Source organism: Chlamydotis macqueenii, chromosome 5, assembly GCF_036417535.1.
Source record: "Chlamydotis macqueenii isolate bChlMac1 chromosome 5, bChlMac1.mat, whole genome shotgun sequence".
In the NCBI taxonomy this organism is placed as follows: domain Eukaryota; kingdom Metazoa; phylum Chordata; class Aves; order Otidiformes; family Otididae; genus Chlamydotis; species Chlamydotis macqueenii.
This window is the reverse complement of record NC_141560.1, coordinates 20,646,437-20,674,299: the sequence shown is the minus strand read 5'-3', so window position 1 is coordinate 20,674,299 and position 27,863 is coordinate 20,646,437. Positions and strand designations below refer to the sequence as shown.

At 36.5% G+C, this 27,863-nt stretch overlaps 1 long non-coding RNA gene across 1 annotated transcript in view; it reads right to left on the bottom strand.

Annotated features, from left to right (window-relative positions):
• Positions 1-2,454: 2,454 nt before the first annotated feature.
• LOC147600514 (uncharacterized) overlaps positions 2,455-27,863 on the bottom strand; it is a 59,036-nt gene continuing 33,627 nt past the window's right edge. Inside the window, exons 3-4 of the long non-coding RNA XR_015258753.1 lie at positions 12,616-12,695; positions 2,455-3,355 (exon numbers count right to left, since the gene is read on the bottom strand). This is a non-coding gene — a long non-coding RNA (uncharacterized LOC147600514). The remainder of the gene's footprint in view (positions 3,356-12,615; positions 12,696-27,863) is intronic.

The window sequence follows — 27,863 nt, the reverse complement described above, 5'->3', positions numbered from 1 at the left end:
CTGCTACTATGCTACCAATATGACATGGCAAAGCTACTGTGTGAAATCCTTTTTTGTGTTTTAGACTCGATTGAAATGCACATAGCTGTACAATAAAGTTTCTGGATTTGCCATATGTCCACCGGGTATTATAATATCTTGTGTTAAAATAAGGATATATTTGATACGTTGGATTCTGAATATACTTGATCTGTGTGAGTTTAGAAGCTTGACTCAAATATTACGCAATTTATATTCTGCCTTGAGTTGAAAAACATGAAAACCTTGTGTGAAAAACATGGAAGTGATAAGAAAACCTTTGCTAAAGCACAATGTTATTTTTTTTAAAGGAGATTGACACATAAAAAGTCAGCCCACAGAGAAGAGAAAAAAAAAAAATCAAATGATAAGGTTAGATGAATGTATAGTGAAGATAAACTGAGTTTCAGTCCCAGAGGACAAGGGCTGAGGGCATGAGCACCCTTCCCACTGTTGTGATCAAAAAGATAGACATGGAATATAAGACTAGCAAGAACCTCCAAGGTCAGTTAATTCAATTCCCATAAAAGGAGGAAATTATTTCATAGTGACTTATACATGTAATTCATAATGTTACCTTACATTGCCTACAGATGGCTTCCGAAAGGGGTTAGTTGTCACTATTCATTCCAATTGGAAGATGAATCAGAGCTTTATTTGTTTGTGACTACAAACGACTTCTAATTACTATGCTAAATGTATTAATTTAAATCCCTCTAAAAAAATTTCTAGATCCTCAGAGTTACCCTACTTTGGAAAGTAGGGGGATTTTACTCAGTCAGTAAACAGTACACTGTCTGTGTATTCAGCCCCGATCGGGACCAGACTACGCAGTCTCTCTCTCACTCCCCCCACCCTCCGAGAGAACAGGGGGAGATAATATAAGGAAAAACGGCTCAAGGTTTGAGATAAGGACAGGGAGAAATCCTTAAAGTTACCGTTATGGGCAAAATAGACTCGACTTGGGGAAAACTATTCATTTATTACTACAAACAGCAGGATAATGAGACAGAGAACAAGATAACCTCCCTTCACCCCTCCCTCTTCCAAGCTTAACATTATCTCTACTACCTTCCCCTCCCGAGCGGCACAGCAGGGAAGAGGGAATGGGGGTTGCGGTCAGTTCATCATACGTTGTTTCACGCCACTGCTTCATGGTCGGGGGAAGAACTCCTCACATTCCTCCTCTGCTCCAGCGTGGGGTCCCACCCATATACCACAGTCCTTCGTGGAACTGCTCCGGCGTGGGTCATCTCTTCCACAGAGAACAGTCTCTCCAGAACGGCTGTCCCAGTGGGCCCTCCATGGGCCACAGCCGCCTTCAGGCATCCACCTCCCCCGGTACGGGGTCCTTCATGGGCTCCAAGTGGATCTCTGCTCCTTTGTGGACCTCCATGGGCTGCAGAGGGACAACCTGCTCCACCATGGTCTTCACCACAGGCTGCAGGGGAATCTTGGCCAGGAGCTGCATTACTCCTCCCCCTCCTTCTGAACTGACCTTGGCATCTGCAGCCGTTCCTCACAACAGGCTGGTAGATGTCTCTCAGGTTCTTTTTACATCTTATTCACTTCTCATCTCCTCTCCACTTCTTGCAGCCGGGCCGAACCGAGTCAGGCCCAGTCAGCTGCCTGGCGAGAGGCCAGAGGGGGATGCCTGCAAGGCCCATGAGGCCTGCGCCTCCCTCTCTGCGCCTCTGCCCCCGCTCAGCTTCTTCACATCTTCTCTTCTCTTCTCTTTTTTTTTTCTGTTTTCCCCTTCTTAAATATGTTATCGCAGAGGAGTTATCATGGAACATTCTGCTACCAATCGGCTTGGCCTTGGCCAGCAGCAGGTCCGCCCTAGGCCCGTCCGAGTCCACTGAACAAAGGGGAGCGACTTTTAGCAGTTTCCTACAGAAGCTACCACCTTAAGCCCCCCCTCACTAAACAAAACCACGACACTGTGTCAAGAAATACCACTGTAAAATTGTACACTGAGTGCAGAAGCAATCAGATTAGATTTTGCAGTGATCCCTTCTGGCCTGTTTTCACTCTTCCCATTGATGAGCTCAATAGCAGTGATTGCTCAGAAAGTAGACTTGAAATAGCACAGAGAGCTGTGATAACAACTTCACAGTTAACTTGCCCAATACCTGTCCCTCATCTCACTAAGAATTTTGTAAACTCTCATTTTCTGTTTCCTGAGGTTTGGAGGTTCGTTTGTTTGTTTGTTTTATCTTTATTTTTTGAGGTTCATGATTTCTTTTATTCGGAGAAGTTTACATGAAAAAAAAAAAGGTCATTCTCCAGCTAAAGATACATCTTCTGTTCCTAGAGAAGAGTGAGCTGTTTGGCAGGCAATATGAAGAAGCTTGCCTTGCTCATCCTTGAGTCTTTAACTTTTTTGCAATTAAGTAAGCTAGACAGCTTCAGCCAATAATACACATAAACAATAACTTTCACAGAAACACATTTTTAATACTTAAAGAAATTTGGATACATTAGGAATATCTCCAACAGATCCATAATTAAGAGCATAATCGTTTTCATATTAAGAATTTAGGTGCATATACTTTACTTATCATTCTGTAGATGTAACTTTACTTCTTTAATTAATCTGAAGACTAGAAGAGAGTTGTGGTTTGCTGCAACATGTGAAAATAATTTAAACACTATTGATGAAAGATTGGCATGTTCTGACTAGCAGTAGCCTTGTTTACAGTAAGAATCAAAACTCTGGGTATGCTACCTATACCTCAGCACAAGAAATGAATTTGATCCAAAGGAGAAATTTATTAAAAACACATCTTACCTTCAATATATTTTTCATGATACAATTACAATCACACAATTGCAGATTTTACCCTGAACATTTCTGTACCAAGATCACCCCTGTCTAGTCATTACAGGGTTTTATTCCCATAACCATATACTGTACTTTGTATACTCATATTTGTTGACAATGAGACCATAATGTTGCAGATATCTGTAAATATTTGATGAAAAAATGTCAAAGCCAAATGGATCATAGTATGGCTGTTGCAGTGCCTGAGAGAAACTGCAGTTCCTTTGCTGTACCTTTTTTTCCTTTTTGCTCTGTTCTTGCTATTTCTCCCAAACCACTAATCAGTTTCCCAGTCCTTACATGTTCCATCCAAGACAAATAGAAAGGGAGGGAAATAACATTTCTTATACCAAATGGCCACTGAATCATTTTTCAGTGAACCATCAAAACAGTTTACGTTCACTGTTTCAGGAGGCCAGTATTTATGCAATGTTTCAAGAGGTGTTTGCTCTTCACACTTAGTATCCCTTAAGGATATAGTGAAGTCATTGAATTCATTGCCAGACTTCAACTCTAAGAAAACAAAACAAAAAAAAAGGACACTTTTTAAATTGCCTCTATAATTTAGATATTACAAATATTTTAACTCTCTTATTTCATATACGTAAGAAAATACAGACATGCAAAAAGAAGCACATAATATCTATATTCTTCCACTTATTCCACTAAGAAGTAAAGAAAATCAAAGTTCCCAGCTTTAAGTAGCAAAGGAATCATTTAAAGTGGCACGCCAACCTTTGAGGTTTCCTTGAATGCATATTGGCAAATCTTACCAGCTGTTTTTCAGAGAATCTCAGTTTTGGAAATCACTCCAGACAAGATGCCATTCTTTGAATGCTATCTCACTCTTTTGTGTATAGTAATTGAACTAGTAGAAAGCTTTATTCAATCTTAGTGAAACTTAACTCAGCTTGAAATTAGTTTCTGATCATAACTCCTGCTTGGAGAAATCAATATGAAGCCAGTGAGCATTGTGTCCATTCCACAAGGTTTTTAAATGCCGTATTCCTACTGTATAATAGCCTATTTCATATCAATATAATCTGTGCTACAAAGAGTCAATTAATTCCAGTCTGGATAATGAAGGCATGTTCTGAACACTTCAGAGCTACCAGCCAGATACAGTACGTTTGAATGCAGTTAAGTTGCCCAGGCTTCCTGAATGCTCAAGGGTCTAGGAAATAGACGAAACTTACAGAACAAGAAAATAATAAAATCAAAGCTAAAAGTAAGGGCTAAAGTGGTAAATCGGCTATGTACCATTTATCTCTGAAGATTAGTGTTCCAATTCTGCATTAGGACTCATAGTGAAAATAATTTTAATGACTTCAACCTGATCCTCCGGGTGCAGTTTATCCACATTACAGATTTCATTATACCATTGAGAATGACATCCGTTTTTCTCCTAAAGAAAGGCTGTGTAACAGCAATAACAGAGGACAGTTCACAGGCCAGGATTGATGTATATTGGCAGAGCAGTATGTGAAGACTGTAGGCCTGTAATAGCCAGGGGATTAAGTACGGATTAAGGTGCACTGAAAGGGACTATTGAGAACTCTATATAACCTTTGTCTGCACAATAGTGCTAATATTCAGACCTTAGCACCACAAACAGCATTTTCATCAGTATAATTATTAACTACAATAAAATAGTGTATATCTGAAGATCAGGAGCCTATGGTAGCTTATCTCCTACAAGGCTAGGTGCTGCAAATCGTGAAAAGACTGTACTTTTTACTTATCCTCATCTAGATGTGTAATAAAAATGAGAGTAGGTTACATTTTAGAAAGGTTGCAATAAAAATAGTAAACTAATACGGTTGTAAGGTTTATTCAGTATTTGTTGTGGAAGCTGTACAAAGCTGAGGCTCATAGACATGTGGAGCCTCACAGGTAATAATCCAAACCATTTTTAGGGGTGTATTCTTAATCAGTGTTTTATATATTACAGAGTGGTTTTGTAGCACATTTCTCCTTTTTTCTATTTTGGCTTTTAGTACAAGTTTAATCTTCTTGTACCAGCTCTTTCACTCCCATGGGTTGTTTCTATTGTTCTTCAGATATTCATTTGTGTAGCTGTCCTTTAGAATTATGTTAACGCTCACTGCATCTGGGATCTTCTAAATTATAGAGTTGATCCATTTATGGATGTAACTATAGCAATTCCTAGAGGCTGAATATTTTACAGCAGCTGCCTCCAAGCTGGTCCCTCAGACTTCACTGGGATCATGTTGCCCAAGAGACAACTGACATTGAGTGCAGCTGGAAGGAATAAAAATAGTTAAAACTTGATGCTGACAACAAGAGCAACATTGTCATATTGCCTGTGGTGTATCCGTTCCTCACTGTCTTTTCCAGGTCCTTCCATGCCTAAAGGATTTCTTGCACGCTCCAGAAAAGCCCTGCTGGTCAAAACTGCAGCAGTGAAGCACTGAACTCCCCTCTCCCAAGTCCAGCACTATGCCTTACATCAGCTGGAAAATTATTCTTGGTGGAACACAGAGGGAAAAAAAAGGAGAGCTGTAGCAAGTTCTGTTACTGTCATATCTCATCTGGAGTTTCTATGCCAGTTAGCTTGCAGAAGACTCTTAACTAGGTAAAAATAGCCTCAAAATACTTGCAGAAGCCTTAATTTTTCCCATTTATTTGCAAGGAATAACATATCCTATACTATGGATTCCATAGAAAAACACTACTTTGTTTTTTCTACCAAAAAGCTTCAGAAGTCTTGAGAGAGTTTTGTTATATTTACTATTTGGCCATAAACTCAGGATTAAATACTGACCCCATAGGAAATAATCAGGTTCTAACACTGGCCTCCATAGGGACAACAGTTGGGTCTCTAAAATCTGGGGCTTTTGTTACCATAACCGCTAAGCTGGAGCATTGGCTAAAGATTAATTTGGGAGAAGGCTTATCCCACCTCACCCACCACTGCGAAGCATCATTACTTTCAACTTGGAAAAGATTCAAAGAATGAATCTCATTTGCTTTTGACAGGCAAACAGGGTGTAAGATGAAAGCAACAGCAATATAGTGGATTTCTAATAGAGAGGGAAGAGATGGGAGGAAGGATGGAACAGGAGGAAGGGGTACTATTGATTTCCAAGTCCTGCACGTGCTGATATTTTATAAATTTGGCCTCAGTAACAAAAGTTGATCTTTTTCATGTCTTTTGACTTCTACACCCAATACGCTCTTCCTTTTAGAAAAGAAAATAAAAGCAATTTATTTGAGGGAACAAAAAGATTAATTGAGTAAGTCTGTTAAAGAAATTAGTTTCTCTTTTATACTCTTAAAACCAAAATATTCTCTGCAAACCCTTCTGTATTCTGAAACAAACACCCGATAAAGAGAAAAAGCTGTTAAAATGAGACGTTTTCCTTGGCAACAGGGTTTCACACTGAGCATGCTTCTGCTGAAATACCAGCTGTGAAATGTTTTGCATGAAGTCAAGAGAAAGCCTTAATCTTCCAGTCATTGGCGTTTTGCTTATGCATTCAGCATATGTTATTCTTGTTCCTATTGTTACTATAGAACATGATTTAAAAACTAGCTTTGTCTTTGTTCAATGACAATGGTTATGAACAAATTAGAGTTTGAAAATGCATTTTTCTCTCTTATTTGAAATTCAAAGACACAATGTTTCATACAATGAGATATTTCAAATGATACTTGCAAAAACATAGGAAAAAAATACATGCAGTAATAGAAATACCATAGTATGATTTTTTCATATATGTACACCGGTTATTCTCAGTAGATTGCTGCAAAGTGTTCATAATGTAACTTCAGGGTAACATGAATTTTGCTCTAAGAATAAAATGCAGCAGAAGGTATAAAACAGCAAAAATGTGGATGTTCTTTTTGCTAATCCGAGGCTGATGTATGTGCTCTCATGAAAACCACAGGAAGCTTATGGACTTGCCATTAAACCAAGGAAAACTTTGTGGGTTTTGACTGGCCTTGGCTTGATTCCATATTGAAACTTAAAGTAGGGTTGTGGCAATTTTACTCCTAAGGCCAAACTCATCCTTAATGCAGATCTATGGAGGATGGAGATCTTCTATCTGGAATGAATTAGATAGCTAGAACCTGATGTTATTCCACAGGGAATTTGGTACCTTTGAATATCAAGTTATTTCCATCATTTTCCCATTAAGAAATAAGAATGCAGAGGGCTTTTTCCTACAATCAGTACAATATTTTACTGAAATAAATATATATCAGGTTGGCTTATCTGTGGGAGGGCTTTTCTCTAATGAGGACAGTAGGATGCAAAGTCAGTTTACTGTCCTGTGCACGGACGTGAGTTGAAAATCTGTGCCGCCGAACTGTGAGAAAGGCTGTTTCCCAATGTAACTTGAGTGAGATCAGGTTTAGGCAATTAGAGATAGCTCAACAGAAAATCTATTACTGTAAGATTTCAAGCAACCTTTGCAGTCTTATGGAATCTACTTAATTACAGATGTACTCCAGTCAGATACAGACATACTTCAGTGCTTATGCACAGTCTTGCTCCTAATCTGTTATAGTTTGTCCTTGAGATACCACCTAAGCAGGATGACTGTAAGTATTGGACATGATAAGCATTGCGGTTATATTTTTCAATACTACATCCACAGAGATTTTTTTTCAAAGGACATTCAAATATGTCAAGTAAAATGTGAAAGACCAGAATCCAGAAGAAAAAAAAAAAAAAAGTGGAAGCAAATTTATGTGGTTTATTTTTTTTTAATTTTTTTTTCCTGCACGTTGCTATAAGTTTTCTGAAAAAAAAACAAAACAAAACAAAACACCCCAAGCCTTAGATGGTACTACACTGAATTAGAGAAAATAGAAAATATACTTCAGGATTTAGAGATTTTTTTTTTGTACATTCTGACCAATAGTGTGGCCAATAACTTAAAGCAAGGGAAATTTCTGTGATCACAGTCGTTGCTGCTGCTGAGCTTACCTGTTTTCACTAGTGCAATGTTTCATCAGAAATAATTTTAGAATAAGAAAGATTGATGATGTATTCAGGTTTTTATACCCGCTTTTTCATTTATTCTGTGGGGAAAAAGAAAACAAACAACCAACTACCTCCTTTAATTTACAGTAGTTTTAGCATTCCCCAACCTTGCTGTAGCTACATGGAGGGTTGAATCCCATCTCAAGTTTGTTTTAACATGCCTTGCATCTACAGGTAAGGATGTGGTTGTACCTTTGGAGACATGATAGATGGTTAAGTAACAGTATTCAAGGTGACATCCACTAGTGCAGCTTTGCATCCCTGTCCTGCGTTTCATTGTTCAGTGTCTGGGGGAGGTGGCATTATTCCCGTGCCAATTAACTACTTCTCCTTCCCTCCCTCTTGCCTCAGCAAATTGGTTACAGACCTCTAGATAATATTTTAAAAGCAAAAGGAACCAAATATGTCCAAATATCTTCAAAACATTTAAAATACAAATTTAGTGGAGAGACGATGTCAAAATTGTTGCAGAAAATGAGTTCAGCTGGTGTGAAATTGTCCTGTCTGCTGGTATTTTCACTCATTGCTTGTAACAGACTGACTCTGACGTGGAAGGGGCAGGCAGATCAAGGGGGAGAGGGGAGTGCTGTTCACAAGTCATTTAATTCACTGCCTTTAAGAAAAGGAATGGCAGTCACTGATGGTTGACTGACTTTCATGTGATTAGGGAAGGCTCCTACTCAGGATGCAACTCTTGGCTATGGGCTTTCATATGAACTGAAGAGGATCCTGCTAAGGATACAAGTCTTGATTACTTTTTATGTCCACCTGGCATGACATAAAATCTGCTTGCAAGCCAGCTTAGCACAGAGTAAACTGTATGATGCAAAGACAAATTTAATACTCTTGAAAAACTGTAACTGAGAACAGGAGTTGAGTAATATGGGCGTGTAGTCATAGTCAGCATCTTTCCAAAGTAAGAAGAAAAGTATTTACACAATTTCATTTCAGACATGCAAATTCAGATGCTTATCTCATAAGCTTTGTTTCCCCAAGGGGTCTTTAATCAATGGAGCTAAATAAATGAGATGCAAAAATATTAACTTAGTAGCTAACATAGCACAGCTAGGTTTCATAGAGTGTTATTCAAGGTGGACTTTGCTCCAGTCTCCTCTAGGTAAAATTCCCTGGATTTACATTGATGTCTCACAATTTCTTCCTTTTGTTGTCCTTCTAGCTGTGTTATCTTTCCTTCAAAGACCACTTGCCAGTCCACTGTAGCAGGAACGCTGTGTGCATCCTTGCTTGTATAATTTTTAAGTGTAGCCATCTTTCATATGCTTTAAAAATTTAAAATGTGATAGGATGAATGTAATATGCATGGGACAAAGGGAAACTTCTAAAGAATTTCTGAGTAGATGTCTGTGTATTGCCAACAAAAATAAAGAAAATTATAGCACTAAAGAAAAAAAAAAGAAATCACATCTGTGCAAGGACAACACTATATCAAGGAAGAATAATTCACTTTGTCCTACCTTGGGGTTAAATGCTTGCTGCTGCTTGGGAAAGCTTGTGTTTCTTTTGTGCTGTGTATGTCTGTGAAAGTTTTATGAATCTAATTGAGCTTAGGAATCAAGTTTCTTAGACAGACACAGTTTATTCAGAAGAATAAAGATACAGCAGAAAGTTATTGATTTTTGAGGAATCTACGCCTTGTGAAAAATTAACCAGACATTCCTTCCAAATCAATACTATTACCCTTGCTGTTTCAGGACTTCTTAATCTGACCCATAGAGTGTTTCCAGTGCAAAATAGTCTGTACTGTCATTTCTTTCATAAAAGCTGATTTCTGCTGTCCTCTTTGTCTATGTTAATATCTCCAACTACTCTTCTGGCTGTGCACACATGCATGTCTCTTTATAGGGGTACTGATGTTAATGAGAAAGAGAGGTTGTCATTCCATGTTTAACAAAATTAAAGATGTGAAAAATACAAGGATATGTGTCATAAAAACCAAGTCTTCTTTTACTGGTAGAACTGAAAACAGAAATGTTATACTTTTCTATGGATGCTTAGGTGCTGTTTTGTAAGAAACAGTACTAGGAGGTTAGAGTCCTTTCGGTCTCCATTCCCAAGGGCTGTCTCTTTTGAAACCATCACTAAAGCTCACAACTATGGGTACTAAGTTTTGGTAAGATTTGCTGTATTGAAAGCAGGAACGTGCTGCAGTTGTCCATCCACTAATGAAATTTAGGTTAGCAACTGACAGCTCTGCAGCTTCCCATAAGGGAAGGGAGTTACTTTATAGACCTTGAGCAATTATTTCCCTGCTGTTCATGAACATTGTTCTATAACTGGTCTCTTGTTTCAAATTGACTTCTCTTAAAAATTGCTTTTATTTTATTTTCCCTCACAGTCATTTAATCTTAGCTTTCCTGAACTTGAGAAAGCCTGAATTTTGTGGGGTTTGAGATAACTTCATCAACCTGACAAGAGTAAATTTTCCGTGAAAAAAAGATTTCCTTCATGTTTAATACCTTCTGCAACTGTGCAGCAGTGGTTTTATACATCCTCATTTCTCACTTTTCTGCCTAGTGATGCTTTCTGTTTGATACTATACATTGAAAAAAAAAAAACTCTTTCTAATGAAAGAAATTAATTTAATTACAAGCAGCTACCACTGATGTAGCACTGAACAGAAAAAAAAAATGTTATATTTTGTAATCAGCTTTTCCAGTATTAATTTACTAATCATGAATGGGTTTGTTTCTATATATTAGCTGTCATACTGGTGATTGGTTCCCTACTGGATGTTTCATAACAGAAATTTAATCTAAGTAACCAAAATCTACCTTCTGCAGGAGCCTATGGGACATGGCCTGGGTAAAAATCAGGATTTGTGACTATTTCTTGGTACATGACACCAGTAGGAATGCATGCAACCTATAAAAAGACTTTATACACTTGTCCAAACATACTTTCCTGAACTGTTTGGTCACATACCCTTGTCAGATCTCATGAGACAAAAGAAAAAATTACACTTGTTTAGACCATGAATGACAAATTTCTAAAGAAGATCTGATTTATTTTTGACAGCAGATGGCAATTGTCAGGGGAAGGTTCACATTTATGGTGGGAGAAATCCAGTCTGACACGACACATTTTTGTCCTAGATGTCTTCTTGGGCATTTGAAATTTCTACAGAACTTCCAGTAAGGTGCTGGTGTGCAAGTGTTGCTGTTTGAACCAAGATCCTCCTTATTTAGTTAAACACCTGTTTTCACAAACCACTTTCAGTCTGATAAATTATTTTCCACCACTGTAATTGACTGCGTAGTTTAAATGCACCATTCCAATCATGAATGGCTGACCGTTTCTGTTAGACATAATTTTTAAAGTGCTTTGGAATCTATCTATCTGGGAGAAAGTTGCTCTCTCAATGGAAACTCTTGGAATTATAAACAATGAGAATTTTAGATCAAAAAGATTTTTTTTGTTGTGTTCAATGAGTTTCTAAACTACTATAGATAATAAATTACCTTGTGACATGGGAGTATAGGTTTTGTCCAGGAAAGGCCAGAAAGATCCAGCAGCTGAACTTTACAGGTCAGATCTTTCTGGACTAGTGGGTTATATGTCAGGACCTAAGGAATTGTCTTAGTTTATGTGGAGTACTTTTACTGTATATACATAATATATGCATGTGTATTATGTATATATTTAAATGGACTACTAAAAAACATAGATGAAAACCTTCAAAATATTTTTTAAAGCAGATTAATATTTCAAAACATGAGGTATTCTCATTGATGGCATGCATAAAGGATATAAAACTGAAAATATCATGGTACAGGAGCAATTTATAGCCTTCATAATATTAAAAACCATGAATAAATAAATAAATAAATAGGAAGGTTTAAATTGGAGCATGTCTTCTCTTTAAATGGAATCAGAGTTTTCAGGTAAGGAAAATTAATGGTTTAATATGAACGGGTCTGAGATGCAGTTACTGGGGGCCTTTTAAAAGCCTGTAGTTTTTCTTTTTTACAGTTGTTTCACTGTATAAATGCAACTGAATTTCTCAGTTCGAATGGAGGATCCAGCTGGTGTTTGATTTGAAATTGATTTTAACTCTTTCTTGAAATTACCCCAGGGTTTACAGAATTTAAACTGTTCAGTGCAGATAGGGAAGATCAATTCAGTATCAGCTTTCCCAGGTTCCTGGTCATAATAAACACACATACTCTCTTGAAAAAGTGGATCTTTGGTAATGATTCTACAGCTGTTCAAACATAATAACTGCTTAAAAGAAAAAAGAAAGGTTTTAGTGGAGTAATGATTTAATTATTAGCAATTCAAGTATCAAAGATTCTCAGATTTCAGATCATAAGGAAATATATTGCAAAACCAAATTTGAATTAAATCTGCACAGTATTCTGCCAGGAAGATGGATTTTTTTATTGGTTTTGCACATTGTGTTTTAAATAAGAAAAGTTATGACATGATCAACAAAAACTGAAGAATACTATTTGTATAATTAACTGGTGGCTTAAAAAGTTTGAGTGACATCATGTTTTCCACAGAGTAAGTCTTGCCACCTCTTCATCCTGTGCTCTGCCATTTGCTAAATGATACTCCTAAAGCAGCAGTCTCTGCGGAGCCACGCTGATTACAGCCAGGAACACAGAAGCACAATGACAAAAAGGGGTAGTCTCTTGTACATTTACAGCATGCTTTTATTAAAGGTAAAGAGACTTCTGAGTCGGCTGTCCATATATTGACTATGAAACTTGCAGATGACAAAATAGTATTACTTCACCTAGTTCCAGCCACACCGGAAAGCATCCAGAAGTCAAGCACTTCTTTGTGGCTCTGTGCTTTTTCAGCAGCTAATGTGATCTGTTGAAGAGCAAAATAAGAAAAAAGCTTTAGTTCAAAACTGAACTTGATTCAATGATGCTATGAAGGCATATGTAAGAAATTAAAAATCCAATGTATAACAAAGGAGAAAGTGGAAATAGGAGAAAAATTACATTAACAGTTATGAAGTGCAGAAAACTGATTTTAAAATCCCCAAATACTAAAGATGTTGCTGATTATTAACCACAAACAAAAGTTGTTTTTTTAAAGCAGAATGGTTGAAAAATAATCCTGTATTGTTGTAAGTGTACTGATTGGAAAGAGTGAAATTGTTAAAAATTGATGCAGAGCTGGCAGATAGTTTTGATAAATATGCCTGCACAGTATGGGAAAAAAAAAAAAAAAAAGAATGTTGTATTTACCCTTAAGAGGATGATGAAATATATTCTAGCCTACTAGAAGCTTAAGAGGTTTTAACAGCTGCCAAACACAAATATCAGACCCAGCTTAAAAAAATGTCACAGTAATGGTCATTTTTAGTATCCTTCAGATACTTGGAATATTCCAGAACAATAGAACAATGCTATGGATGTGCCAGAATGCATAAAGGATAACCGGGGTATTTACAGACTGGTTAGTCTAACATCCATCTGGACAAAATAATAGAAGAGGTAATACAGACAGTAACCAGTTAATAAAGAATGAGAGGATATAATTAATGCCAGCCAAAGGGTTTTATGGAAAATAAACCTTGAAAGACAAATCTGATTTAATTCTTTTACGGGATTGCATGTTTAGCTGATAAAGATATTGCTGCAGACTACATATATTTAGCTTTTTGTAAGAATTTTGACTGAAACCGTCTGATTTTTTAAAACCGTCAGATTTTTTAAAATTACCTTTATACTGTATCAAAATAAAGCACATGTTAAATGTAATAAAAAGTGATGGATCTCCAAAAGTAGCTGTCAATGAGGACTCATTCACTGAATGAGAATGTTTTCAGAGGAGCTGGTATTCAGTCTGACACTATTCAATATGTTTTTTCATCCGAGATCCAGGAACAAATAGGAAATTGCTGCTGAAAAAAAAATTAGTAGGTGATAGATGACAGGAATGGTAAATAACAGCAAGACATAGGGTTACACTAGAGAGGTGTATCACTGGGATCTCCAAAAGTAGCTGTCAGTGAGGACTCATTCACTGAATGAGAATGTTTTCAGAGGAGCTGGTATTCATCTGACACTGTTTAATATTTTATTTTTTTATCCAGGATGCAGGAACAAATACAAAATTGCTGCTGAAAAAAAAATATTAGTAAATGATAGATGACAAGAATGGTAAATAACAGTGAGGCATAGGCTTACACTAGAGGCATGTATCATTGAGCATCCTGTGATTATTAGAATGGCAAAGCTGTGAACCTCTAAAAAGGGATTCATGCCACCACCATCTTCTCTACTGCTACCCAAAGGTGATTTGAAAACTCCTGATGCTAAAATACTATGCAGGCAGTAGTGGAAAATCAGCTCAAAGTGAAATGCTGTTATGGCCACAAAGCTTCTGAAATTCTCATACAGAAAAGCAAGGAGTTGGTGAATTAATCATGGCTAACAACTGTGGAAGAATTTTGCTGTAACTGGTTTTTATATTATATTCCAAAATGGAAGAACAAGTACAGGAGTCACAAAATAATTCTGGACTGAAAGCGTAAATGCTAAATGTGTGTAAATTCTCAAAAATAAGAGAGAATTTCATGGTTCTCAAAATGTACCTTCAGCAAAATAGAAAATAAATAACAAGAACCAGTGATTATAAAATAAATCAGAAAAATTAGATGAAAAACCAAGGATGGCATTAACATTTGTACTCAAAAAAGAAAGAGCGGCCACTCCATCTCATAATGTTTTGTGTCAAAACTGGCAAGATTTGAAAGGAGAAGTCATAGATTTTATTAGATCAGCTAATCCTGAAGGATGATCTCCAATTAAAAAAAAATATAAAAGGACACAACTGGAAACATATGGACTAAGTTTGTGAATAAAATAAATAAACTTCCAGTGTCCCCAGACTGCTACCTATGCTCTCTAAATTCTCCAAATTATAACACAATCTGCAGTTATCTGTGATTTTTACTTTTACATTATGTATTAATCCTATTTTAATCTGTAAATCTTTTAAAGGAAAATAATATTTCAATGGGAATAACTTTAGATTTCGAATCACTTAAGTTGGAAGAAAAATTAAAAGTTAAATGTAGAAGAAAGAAAAATGTTACTCAGGTTCTTTTTGTGAATTTGTTTCAGTTTTACTGGAAAGAAAAACCAACATTCAGAATCTATTTAGTAGAAATAATTAAAAAAAAAAGTGGCTATTTAATTATGTAGCATTTCAACACTTGTCTCTGCCACTTACCAACCATCTTGTCTGCGCACACAACTCAGCAGCAGTTGTCTCTGCTGAGTCGTCACTGCTCTTACGTGTAGGTAGCTTGTCAACCACTTTGATGAGTCTTATCTAAATGTGAAATATTGTGATGGTTTAGCCCGGAATCATCACACAGTTTCTTATTCACCCTCCCCCTACCCAGTTGGATGGGGGAGAGAAATTGGGAAGAAAGGAAAACTCGTGGGTTGAGATAAAAACAGTTTACTAAAAATACTAAAAACTACAAAACTAACAGGATATAAGGATATTAATATCTACAAAATATACAAAATGAACAATGTACAATTTCTCACCACCCGATGTCCAAATGACTGACGCAGCCCGTCCCGAGCAGCGATCACAGGAAAAACACCGAGCAGCAATCAAAGGGGGGACAGCAAGCTAGCAAGGTAGAGGGAACGATGCCAGCAAGCAAGAGAGAAGAAAAGGATGCCAAGGGTGCCCGAACGGATACCCAACAAGAATGCCCGAACAGAAAAGGAATACCAGAAAATGATGCCCCCTCCCATGGGCAACCCCCACTTATATACTGAGCATGATGTTTATGGCATGGAATACTCTCTTTGGCCAGTTTGGATCAATTATTCTGTCTGTCTTTTGCCCAGCTTCCCGCATCTGCACGTTAACGAGACTTGGAAAGCCAGACAGTGTCCTTGGTCTCATTAACAACAACTCATATCATCAGAATGTTTTTATCAACATTCTTCACACATGAAATCCAAAACACACCGGCTACTGAGAAGAAAATTAACTCCATCCCTGCTGAAACCAGGACAAATATTATTACAGTTTTATTCCACAGTAAATCTTTGTTCTAGAGTTGCTTGCGAGTCTTCTTCAACTGCCTATAAAGAAAATAAAATGCACTGCATAGAGACCAAAAGGCATTTTCTAAAGCTAATGGAAAAAAATCTAAGAACTGAAAAAATTCTTCATGTTGCCACACATATGTACATGCACCCACAAACATAGACTCACATATAATAGTAAAAAAGGCCATGAATGACTTAAGACACAGAAAATGAAATGGAATATGAAGCTGTGTGGAGCTAGGGAAAAACAAGGTATCAGCAGTAGTAAAATAAAAGCTGGTGCATCAATGATGTATTATCAATGGATTGTAAATAGCAAAGGCATAAGAGTTGTTGGGTATATTGAGAGGAGAAAGCAAAGTTACCAATCAATACATTGCTTTGTTATAATTAGGTATTCTTCAAATCTGTGGCTTCAAACTACATGAATTTTAGGGACTATTAAAAACAGTGATTTTCAGTCTGCTGTCCCCTTACTGTAGTAAACATTTCTGTTAAGTGGTTAAGATAAGCAGGGGAAACTGCATTAAAAGTTATAAACATCAATACATTAATAAATGGAACAGAATGTACTTGTTCAATGGCAGTAGTTATAATCCTATGCACTTCTGTAGCACTTATATCTTGAAATTTCCATTTACTGACTCTGGAACCGATCCAGCTGTGCACTTAAACACGTATTTTACTTGAAGAATTAGACCAATAGTATTGCACGTCTATGTAGGTTTTTAGCTGGAGGAAGGACAAGAGTAATCATCAACTTGGAGTAATGAACTAGGCAAACCTGATATGGATGCTATTGTTCAGTTTTACTTCATGACAATTCTGATGTTTTCAGTGGAGATTTGGTTCAGTTAAGCCATTCTTGACTAGATACAGATTAGAAACACAATGATAGTAACACAAGCAAAACACAGGCACTACTGGAGTGCTGCCTAAGACATTAAACAGACCAAGAGCAAGTGAGGCTGACATCAGGAAACTGATTTAAATCCCATTTCTCTTTAGGGTTTAGGTGTCTAACTCACAGGTTCTCAAAGGTGTCACTTTTCACAAGACTCAAAACATGGAACACTATCCTGCCCTTCAGCATTTCAATTTCTATTTCAGAGCAACTTGTCTAGAGGAAACAGTGCTCAGTCTAGAAATGAGTGACTACTCTCAGGAGTTAACTTCTCTCTCAGGATCCAAGACAACCCTATTTTATTCATGTACATGCACTCTTCCCACTTTGTACTTGACTTCTCTACAACCAGACCGAAAGCAAGTGTCAAGTAGGAGTATCTGCAGTCTGTCTTCTTAATAGCATCCCTTAAATGCAGTGCAAATATTAAACTGAACCAGTCTAAAATACAGGCAGAGGAAGCAGCAATGTCTGTGTCCTTCAGGTTAGGATGCTTCCCTGGAAGTGAAAATCATTAACAATCATTGGATAACACACAAAAACAGTGAAGACAATTATACTCTTTCTGAAAATGTACACTAGAACACATTCCTTCTTTTTCTAATATGAAAGGCCTTAGCTTTTCTTGAATGCAGCTTGTGTTTGGTTCTCAGGTCCATCTCCGAAGGCAGAAGATAGGTGATACCCTGTAACCTACCTCCAAAAGTAGCTGTTTAGCTGCCCAAAGATCCCTGTGGCCAGTAAGGATAAAGAGTTACTTCCATAAGTTGATTCTCCTAACAAATAGGGAAGTATCTGTGAAATTCAGCTTCAACTGAACTACATCATCTGTGTACTATAGCAGGAGCCTTCAGACAGCAGTCTGGACCTGCATCCGTCACTTCCTCAGGCTTTTTCAGAACAACTCCTATCTCACTTGCCAGTTAACAGAAAGTATGTCCACATGGACAGTATGTCCATCATGAACTAACACATACTATAAGAAAATACATAGTCCTCCAAAATATCATCAGTGATTACCTGCTGGTGTAGAGAAGCTACTGCAGCAAGTTTGGTATTCCCTACACTACCTGGAAGCCTAGCAGTTATAGAAAGGTCAGCAGCAAACTCCTGAAAGACTTTTGTTTACTGCTGCCTAGATGCCCTATGGGGATTTTATTTTGATAGGGCTGTAAGCAAATTAAATGGTCTATTTGCATATTGTTACAAAAGTGTAAACCTTTTATCGTGTTTAATAAAGATTTATGCAATACCATAAACTTGATACATATCCAGTGCTTGTATAATTGGGAGATGCAAGACAAGCTGCACTTGTTATATCAATTTCTTTCATTATTTATCATTTTGAGCAACACCATTAGTCACTAACATATGTTGTTGTAAAACATTTGGTAATATTCTCCACTCCCACACAATTCTACATATAAATCTCATTGAAATTCACCTGTTCTATCACTCATGTGACATTTGTCAAGGCAAACACAGAAAGAAGGATATATTTGCAAGTGGCTGGTAACCAGAGGAAATGTCCTGGACTTTTCTTTCCTTGTTGAGGTAATTTTATCATTTATTATGGCAGCAACATTGATTTCTGAAGAAATAATTGTAATGTCAAAATTACATTATAGTGAAAGCTTACAACCGCAGCTGCAAGTGTAAGTAGAAATATTAAAACTGAGATTAAGTGCAGACTGTTCATTTTATGTTCAATTCATTTAGGATATGTACCTTGATCCAGAACAATTGGATCCTCAAAATCCAGAAACACAAAAGTCGAACGCAGATAATTATGTGTCCATACGTAGATTGTTTGTATCACAAATGAACATAGTTCTTCTCTGGGAAAAGGGAAGAGGAGAAGGAAAAAAAAAATTCTATAGATACAGATAATATCAGGAGGGAAACTGGGCCCAAAAACCAGAAAAAAAAAAATGGAACAGGAGAAAAAAAAATTGTGAGTAAGTTAACGGCAGTGACCAAAAAAAACCCCAACCATAATCCAACCAAAGAAAATATCTATAAAATTACTGGTAAGGCCACTACCTCAAACTGTTAAATTAGCTAGTATCAGTTTATATTGATAGCATAAATGGTGGTAAACTGTGAATTAAGTGCTTCATGGATGTAAATTTACAGTGAAGCTTGGAGTCTAGGTTTACAGAAAAGCAGGCAGATAGTACAATCTTTTGAACAGTCTTTCAGATTATTATAATGTTTTTAGTACGTGTTGTGCAACAGAAGCTCTCTTGACTTCCTTGTCCTTAGTCTTCAAATCTGTAAAATGGTGGTAATGACACATTCCTTATCACTTGCTGCAGTGACATTGAATTATTGAGAGGCACTCAGAGTCATTTGCGTTATAAAGATGTCAAATGAACAAAGACTATGATTCAGACTCAAAATGCTGTATTTAACTTTCCAAAATAACACTAGATTTTTTGGTGTTAAATAAATTTATCATGAACACCTGCTATGCCTTCATGTTTACAGAACTGAAATACTGCAAGAAAATCTGTACTCCTACTTTCTGGTAATAGACTTCTGTTATGTCTGGGAAAGTGCTGCATGCACCTAAGTGCAGCTGTATGTGCAGTAAAATGGTTTCAAATGGGCCACTTCTGCTTACTGAGAGATCTAATGTTCCAGATCGGGTCCTCTTTCATTTCTGAGCCAAAAAGAAAACCTCATTTGGGTTTTGTTTATATAAAATCTTTCAGAAATCATAAGCTGTTTGTTTTTTTACAAATCCAAAACTGTGCATCTAAGCTACCTAAAGTAAATGTCTCTGATTAGAAACATAAAAAAATCTAATCTCTAGGTATTCAAATGCATTCATTACTTTGGTATCCAGGCTGCATCTGGGTGATAAGAGAATTATTTTTTCTGTTTCCTAAAGTTTCATACAGGCTTTTTTACATTCTCTTTGAAGTTGTCTCAAAACCAATAAAATAAAATTCAGAGTTTAAAAGAAGTGAAGAGGTCAGTTCTGTTCTTTTCCAAATTAATGTTGTTACCACCTGCTGAATTACTGCTGTTCACAGAGCTACCTTAACTGCCCCGACTGTGGTTTCGATTACTTTGGATGTTATAAATGTCAGAGGAAAGCAAAAGGGGCATGCATTTTTCAACAAATGACCCTATCTCTCCTTATTAATGTAATTTTTAAATTCAGCCTTTGAGAACATTCAGCTGAACTTATGAAGTTCTCCAGAAGGACTGCTTATTAGCTTTCAGGCTTCAGCTATCTTCCTGCTTTTACAATCACATATGCATGCCATGTCATCTATACATGTAGAAGGGAGAGGTGACTTGAATTAATTAACTGTTAATATTTAGGTACTCATTGACACCTCATGAAAGTAATATGTCCACATTTTATGTGAGGAAAAATGCCTTAAATACCTGACTAATTTTCAGGAATTGAAATGATGAAGCATGTGGTTGGTATCATACTTACCCTTTCTGAATGTAATAAGAAACTTGAAGATTAAAATTATTTCAGAATGACAAGCCATCAAACCTAAAAGAAATACAATGTCGTGTTGGTGATCAGCTGATTCACAAGTGTTTGTCAGGTACCACGTCTTTTCATTCTTTTATTTCTCTTCTTTTAATATTTTGTTGCAAACTTGCCCTCTTCTTCCATGAGTTTGGTTGGCATCCTTTCTCACACTTGCTGTAAATGAACATAGGAGACATACTGAGGTAAAGCAGTATTCTTCCGATAAGAAGTCTGAGGCTAGTAGTGAAACTAAAGAAAAATAAAATATATGAAATAATATTTGCTTTTAATTTTTGTTTCCCAGTGGAATTCTGATAAATCAAGCTTGATTATTACCTTTTTGTATCATTATTTTAAAAGCTCATTAAATTCTAACTCAGTTCTGCCTTTATTTACACTGCTTTAATCAGACCAAGAACAACTAGCATGTACAAAAGTGAGGGAGGAATATGTTTGAACTTTACAATCCACAAATAATCCTTTTTTTAGTAGAGATGGGTTTGAAGTTGAGGTTAAATTTACAATGCCGTAACCTTTAAAAAAAAGCTACAGTTCTATGTTATTATTACAAGCTACAGCTGATTGGAGGCTTGAAATGGCTAAAAAAGACCCAGGTTCAATTTAAAATTATATCCTGTTTCTAGTTGTTACTAGTTGTAGTTTACCTATTATACAAGAAAGAAACTGAAAGATCAAATGAAAACAAAGTTATTCAAAGAGACTGACACAGCATATTTCGATTGACCCAACAGATGTTTACTTCCCCCCTCTTTTTTTTTTTCTTTTTCCTTTATTCAACATTTCAAGAGCAGTTTGGGGATTAGAAAGATTTTTTTCCTTTAATTGAGCAAATTTATAAACTTCTCAAACACTTTTCCAGATGGGAAACTTTTTCCCTGTTCACAACATTGAAGTCAGCAAAATCATGGTGGTCTGCCTGTCATACACCAAAAGCAGTACTAAAGCTCCTGAAGATGAACTAGTGAACAACATGGCAGAAGACCTTCCTCTTGAATAGAAATTAGTATCTGCACAGTTTCCAATGCCAAAGAGTTGATATTCCGATTTGAAAATAGTCTTTAAATATTAGGGAAATGCTTTTGAAGCATCATTCAATGAGGAATGTGAGGAGACTTAAAGCAGCTGCTCTTCATGGTGAAATTGTCAGCCTTTGGCATGCGTTTTCTTTTGTAATTATAAATGGCTTAGGGAAATGGTTTCTCTGTGGCAAAAATTTATAAAAAAAAAGAAAGAAAAAAGAAAAAAAAAAGAAAAAAATATAAAACCAAAAAGGTTCTATCAATGTTATAGTCTCGATCTGTTATCAGGAGAAAGCATTAACCTAGGAAATTAAGAAAGAAACAGTCTCCTGAAATAATAGCAAAGCATACAATAAAACAACTCTAAGACTATTAAATATTTTTTTCAATGCCATTTACCAATTCAAATCTGAATCCAGATGTAAAAATATTTTGCATGGTTGTAGAGACTGGTGGGACAGATGGTGGGGACAAGCAGGATGATAGCTGCCTCTCCTGTAAAGACTTATTCAATTGCTGACTTGGAGTGCCCACTATTAAAAGTCTTTTAGTATTTTTGTAAGTTAGATGCTGTTCTCCATATAAGACTGCCCTCAAATATAAAAGTCTACATTTGAAGAATTTATTATAGGTTAACATAAATGCTGACAAGTTATGAAACTTTTGATCTAATATTTCCTAGACCACTCATACTCACAGTTGTGGCACAGGCTGCCAGCCTACTACTTTGTGGTCAATTTCTTCCTCCCCCACTACCCTCCATGGAATATTTGTCTCATAATCACACAGACAGGAAAGATCTGTGCCACTTCTATTCCTTTTAAGACTCTAACCTTGACAATTTGATGACATTTATGTGTTTCACAACTATTTCTGAGAAGTCAAAAGGGGTGCCTTCTGTTCTAGAGTTTTCCCCCTTTATCCTCTGGTCCTTTACCCCTGCAGCCTTTCCTAGTTATCCATTGCTTCCCAACATGCCAACCACAAAGCCCAAGACTAAGTCTCTCTGTCTCAACACATCCTTATTCTCCTCTTCCTTATGTTCCTATCTCTTCATGCCAAAAGGCAATTTCTCTCATAGGCAGCTGTTGCCAGCAATAGGGTTACTCAAAGTGCAGAAGAAAATTTCTTCTTGTCCCCTCCCAATTCTGGCAGAACCAGGCAGGGAAGGAGACCCAAGCTTCCTGCTCACAGCCTGGTAATGGAAGAATACAAAGTCCTGCTGTTGGCACAGAGAAGCTGTGCAGGGCTGGAGAGTGCTTGGTGAGGGTTGCTCTGCAGAGAATAACTCCTCAAGACTTTAGTATACTCCTACTGAGAGTTTGCTAACTCTACCTTCAAAGGTTTCTTCCAGTCATACAGTTTGTATAGGAGCAAATCCACAGTGTGACCTGTCTATCAAACTACATTTCTGACACTGCTATCCATGGTAAATAAAAGAGTTTCTCCAAGATTGTAAAGATATTTTTCCCCCATCCAAATATATTTCTTCCTGTCCTGCCAGAAACAATTTTACTCCTAAGTTCATCAGTTCAAAACACAGAGGGGTGCTATGGTGAAAAATACAACATCTTATCATCATTTTGTCTCTAGCCCACTCTATAATGATTTTTTTCTAGTTTAAGGGCTGAACCCTTTCTTATGTTAAAAAAAAAAATTCAATACAGTCACACAGTATAACAATATTGACTATATCCTTACGACCTACTGTTCAAAACCAATAGCCAAAAATATGACAATAAGCTTGGATATTTGTGCTAGGATTGATTTTAGTTTATCTGAATCACCCCAGCTGAAGTTTATGTGAAATTTGTGGAAGAACAAAGTCTCCCCTGAGACTCTATTACTTCAAGACTTCAGCTGCATCGGCAACACTTGGGAAGCAACGCTGCTCTGAAAGTTCAGCTCTCATTAAACAAGCAGGAACTATCTGCAGACAGAATTTGACCTTTGTTCTCTCAGCAGTTCGGCTCTTATGGCAAATGAATACCAGAGCAGAAGTAATTTGAATAAATATACTTATAAACATATAGCATATCTGTAATGGTGTACAGGCATTTTCAGAACAACTCCAGTTGTGAGTTCCAGCTTCACTTACTTAACTTGCCTGAGTTTATTTCCATTCCTTTAGCTTTATTTCTACATGCAGGTTTGAAGCTTTCATGTGGATATTAGCTAACCAGTTTCTTACAGAGATAGTTTTAAAATTGTTTTATTTAGTTGGAAAGGTACCATTTGTCAAAGGAAACAACTACACAACAATGAAATGCTAACTCACTGGAAATGAGCATCTCTTTGGGTGGTAATGTATGGATGTAAAAAGGAAATTTGTGTCATGATTCCTGCACGGAAATCCTCTAAGGTCCCTCAATGACTGCAGAAATATCTCATCCTTCTTCAAAGATGACACTATCTTCTTCTGCACAACCCTTTTTACTGCAAATGCAGAACAAACTTAAATTTCCTGTAAAGGGCAGGATATGCAATAGGTCCTTGGCAAATAAGCTTTATTCCATACAATGAGAGGAGGACCTGCCCACAATGGGGGCTGATGATATTCTTTCCCCATTGTGGGCAGGTCCTCCTCTCATTGTATGGGAACAACAGGATTTAGACAAAATAGCATTGAAATTCTCTTACAGGAATCAGATTAAAGTTTTCCATAGGAGAATATTTTCTCCCTAACACACTACCATAAGGATTTTAACTAGAGGGAGAATATCATCATCTCCCATCAGTTGTCTTTCAGGGTGGAGCCAACATCTGAAGGACAGATGAGATGTGAGGCTGGGCAGGGAAAGGTAGAGAGCCTGGTAATCCTGGTAAAGCTAGGTAACTGGGTATCTGACAGTGAAGTCCAAGCATAAAAAAATTTGGTGACACGTAACTTTGGCTTCTGGTCTGGTTCGGCAGTTCCCAGTTTATGTGCCCTGCTCTGGCACAATGTTTTCCTGCATTTCCCAAAATCTACCTCACAGTAACACTTTACTCTTCTGTACAAGGATGTTCACCTGGAGCTCCTAAATCTTGTTATATGTATTCATTGAGCCTTACCAAGCCTTTGAGGAAGTAAATAATAACCCTATTTGACAGACAGATAAACCAGGCTATGGGGCACTGGTGACTGCCTGTGGTTTCCAAACAAGTCACTGCCAAACATTACACTGAATTTCAGACATCTTCGTTCAAAGCCTCAACTATTAGGTGGCAATGGTTTTACACTGTCCCAAAGTCTATTATGTAAATAGAAAGATCCTATTGTGCTGTGTGATCTGTATCAATTCAATTGTCTTTGACATCAAAATGCCACAACAAAAGTTCCTATAAAGAAAAGCTCAACACAGGTTTTAGCTCTTACAGCAATTTTGTTACCTGATATCACAGGCAATTATACATATATTAAAAGGAGGAAAATAAATTACTGCAGTGTTTATATTGCAGACAATGTAATTTCATCAGTGACATTTAAAAAAAGACCTTTTTATTATCCAAAGAGATTTTAAGGAAAGAAAAAAAAACAAACAGATTTGGCAACATTACTTTTTCACTTTGTATTTCCCCCCAGCTGATTCTTTAAATGGTGAGTTCATTGTTAGTGAACAAAGTTAAAATATTCAACAAAATATTGAAAAATATTTTTTAAAATATTTTTTCTTTTTCTAAAAAAAAAATCAGTTGTTCTCCAGTTCTCCCATTCTTTTTGATCCTTATTTCTAGCTCTGAGTAGCTCAGACTTGTGTAAAGAAAAAGGAGTTATGAGAAGAAAAGATTTTAGCTTAGCACTAATTGGTAAATTTGTGCATGATCAAAAGAATTTATCTTGATTTATTTTCTTTTCTCTATACAAAGAATAATACTTGTAAAAATATTCTAAATGAGAAATATTTTATTTACTCAAATACAACTCAGCTGAAACAGTAATTTGAGAGAGACAGATCGTTACAATTAATAAGTCTGCACACCCAGTAAAAAGAAGAAAGAAATGAAAAACATTGCTTAGATTCAAGCAGGAAGATGCCACTAAAGTGAAAGAAATTGTTAAGGAGTACAATAATAGAGTAGAGAGTTATTTGCTTCCAGGTCAATTTATTTCATAATTCATTAAAAGGAATTGCTAAATTGTTAGAAAGTCACTACTGAATCCAAAAGAATGTCACTGCTCTAATATAAAGAGTGAAAGAATAATATCAAGTCAAATTAAATAGTTTAAAGCTGAAAAAAACCAAACACAATAATAGTTGTGTAAATAAAAGCTTTTCTCACAGCCTGAAAAAAAATCTCATGAAATGCAGCAGCAGAGATACTACTTCCTGCAAATTTATTTTCAGAGAGTATCTCTGCTTTAAAATGTTCCCTCTAATAGTCAAATGAGCACAATTTCATTGTTCATTAAACTTTGACAACATGTCAGAATAGTTTTTTTAACAGCTTTGTATTTTTATGTAGAATGATGTTTAAACAAGATTTTAGGCAAATGCTCAAAGATAACAGAATTGGTAAACATTTCTCTGTCAACTTACGAGTTGACTGGCTGGAAAGGAACTTAACAGAAAAGGACCTGGGGGTCCTGGCAGACACCAAGTTGAAAATTAACCAGCAATTTGCCCCTGCATCAGGGAAGACTAAATATATCCTGGGCTGCATTAGGAGGAGCGTTGCCAGCAGGCTGAAGGAGGTGATCCTTCCTGCTACTCAGCACTGGTTAGGCCACACTGGCAGTACTGGGTCCAGTTTTGGCCTCTCCAGTATAGCAGAGGCATGAATGTATTGGAGAGAGTCAGTGAAGGGCCATGAAGATGATTAAGGACCTGACACATATGAGGAAAGGCTGAGAAAGCTGAGATTTCTCCCTGGAGAAAAGAAGGCTCAGGGGGATCTCATTAATGTATATAAATGCCTGAAGGGAGAGTGCAAGGAAGAGGGAGCCAAACTTCTTTCAGTGGTGTCCAGTGAGTGGACCAGAGGCAGCGAGCACAAACTGAAGCACAGGATGTTCCATCTGAACATCAGGAAACAGTTTTTTTACTGTGAAGGTGGTGAAACACTGGAACAGCTTTCCCAGACAGGTCATTATGTCTTCCTCCTTGGAGATATTCAAAAGCGATCTGGATGTGCTCCTGGGAAGCCTGTTCTAGGTGCCCTGCTAGATTAGAAAAGATGACCTCCAGAGGTCCCTTCCAATCTCATCCAGTCTGCAATTCTGTGAATTTTTAATATCTCCATTGTACAAAAGTGCAAGGATTTTTAATTATTGTTTTTGCCCTACTGGTAGAAACTGAAAAAAAAAAAAAAAAAAGGAAGTATTGTAGAGATTTTAATTCTTTGACAATTATTGAATATAATGCAAAAGAAAAAGCTGAAAAGTTGCATGAAGTTGTATTGTTTTACTAGTAAGAAAGTTAAATTTAAAACATGGCTTTTAAAGCAATGAGATTTGATATTAAACTCAAAATGATCCTAAGGCTTTATTTAGTTACTGAAGCTATTATCTTCAGGTCTAACTGGAATGAAGAAGACCATGTATAATTAAAGTATTTCCAGTCATCTTCTAAGTCTTCTTCCCTTGAAGACCACTGAGACTTTTAACAAGATTTCGTGACTTTTATTAAATTATAATCATTATAGAAAGCAGTTCAGTGTTAAACACTGATCAGTATTCAAAATGTTCATAATTTTAGTACTATTAGTAAATTTTACTCTGTACGGACAAGATCATTTGAGAAAAAAAACCACCATTTTGTGACAGGAAATTATGGAACAAATTAAGAAGACATGATTACTTGATAAGACTTTAAATAGTTTGCTAAATTTACAAATACAACTCTAGTACTCTTACATAACCCCCTTGCTTTTTTAACAGCATTTGAGCTCCTCATCAATTTATGCTATTTACTTAGTAAAGTATGTATATTTCATCAAAGTCTCAGTTCCATTTTTGAATAAAAATGAAGGAATACAGTAGAATTGTTCAGACTTTTTCTGAACAAATGAGAGTGAAATGATTGCTCATTTCACCTAATCTCTATTATAGTTACATGGATACGTTCAAGATATAACTACCTCTTATATTTCAAGAATCTTTTTAGTCCTGCTATCAAGATGAAATATATTTTGGCACACTGTAGTGAGACTTAAAATTAACGTGAAGGTTTCACTGCCACTGCATGCTGATTCTCTTTTGGACTTCTCTGGAGCACAAAAATAAGGCTACACATAGATCCTCAGCTTTCCTCTGAAGTTTCCTGTTAGCACTTCTCCCTCCAGGACTTAGTGTTCTTTTTCAATTCTTGATTTCTGTAGTTTCTAAGCATACTTCATGTACAGTACCTTCATTTCAGTGACTTTAGTTGAAAACTGGTAAGTCCACTCATTTATGTAGCATAAGTTCACAGCAGAGTGTTCAAATGACTAGCTTTAAGTAAACTATGTATCTCCAGCTATTTGGAGAAGAACTCATGCCGAGTACTCAATTTTGTTTAACTTACTAAACTAAATTTCCTG